Source organism: Saprolegnia parasitica, assembly GCF_000151545.1.
Source record: "Saprolegnia parasitica CBS 223.65 unplaced genomic scaffold supercont2.1, whole genome shotgun sequence".
NCBI lineage: Eukaryota > Oomycota > Saprolegniomycetes > Saprolegniales > Saprolegniaceae > Saprolegnia > Saprolegnia parasitica.
The window spans coordinates 166,298-167,419 of record NW_012156395.1 but is presented as its reverse complement, the minus strand read 5'-3'; the positions used below and the strand labels follow the sequence as shown (position 1 = coordinate 167,419).

Genomic DNA, 1,122 nt, shown 5'->3' with positions numbered 1-1,122 from the left:
TCCCAGGGGTCCCTATGAACGTCAGTATTCGCACTATAGAAAGTAAAAAATGTCGTAAATGACGTTAATGCGTAAATAAAGTAGGAAAATGGTGCTGTCGAGTATGGTGGCAAGAATGGCGAATATATAAAATATGGAAAGTGCGTAAAAAAGTGGTAAGAAAATCAGGCAGTGTGAAAAGTGGTATTTGTGCGTAATTAAATTAGTAGAAAAATGTTCTGGAGCGTTTTTTGTGGTGGATATGAAGAAGGGTGCATTGTAAATGCGTAGAAAATCGTTTTTATTGTTTTTCGAGCGGGAAAAGTGGCGCATAGGCGTATAAAGTGGCGATTTATAGGCAGGGCGCCCCAGGGGGTCAAGAAAGCCCCTATAGCTCAGTGGTAGAGCGCCTGCTTCGTAAGCAGAAGGTCGGTGGTTCGATCCCGCCTGGGGGCTTACTTTTAGCTCATTTCGGCTCTCGGAGCTTTTTTTACGATTTGATTGCATTTTTCGCGATTTGTTTGCATTTTTATTAAATCCATTTTTAATGTTCATGTCGCCCATTCCCTACCAATCTCCTACTCCCACATTCATACTACTCATGCTCTACGTCGCACATATTTCTACAAAGCTATCCCGGGTCTCAAAGCATTTTTCACGATTTGTTAGCATTCGTTTTTATTAAATTCATTTTAAATGTTTATGGCGCTCATTCATACCAATCTCCTACTCCCACCTTCATACTACTACTCCTCTACGCCGTACGTATTTTTCCATAGCGTTCCCGCGTCTCAAAGCATTTTTCGCGATTTGTTAGCATTTGTTTATATTAAACTCGTTTTAAATGCTCATGTCGCTCATTCCCCACCAATCTCCTACTCCCATCTCCATACAACTCATGCTCTACGTCGCACATATTTTTGCATAGTTTTTCGCATGCGTTCAAGCCTTCAGTGAGCACTCTTTGCACGAACCAGAGAAGATTCTAAATGTCTTATTTCGAAACTTCTAGACGTTTCTTGGCCACGACAAATTGTATCTGATTTATTGGGACCCCTAAGAAGCACCCCATCGAATATCAAAGCCATTCGCGAAGGCTGTGGAATTATGCAAAAATGGAGAAAATGGTCTCGAGATGTCTTA

At 41.3% G+C, this 1,122-nt stretch overlaps 1 non-coding gene across 1 annotated transcript; it reads left to right on the top strand.

The window, feature by feature from the left end:
• Positions 1-363: 363 nt before the first annotated feature.
• Positions 364-435, top strand: SPRG_30001. Its single transcript has one exon. It is a non-coding gene; the product is annotated as a tRNA-Thr (tRNA).
• The last annotated feature ends 687 nt before the right edge of the window (positions 436-1,122 follow it).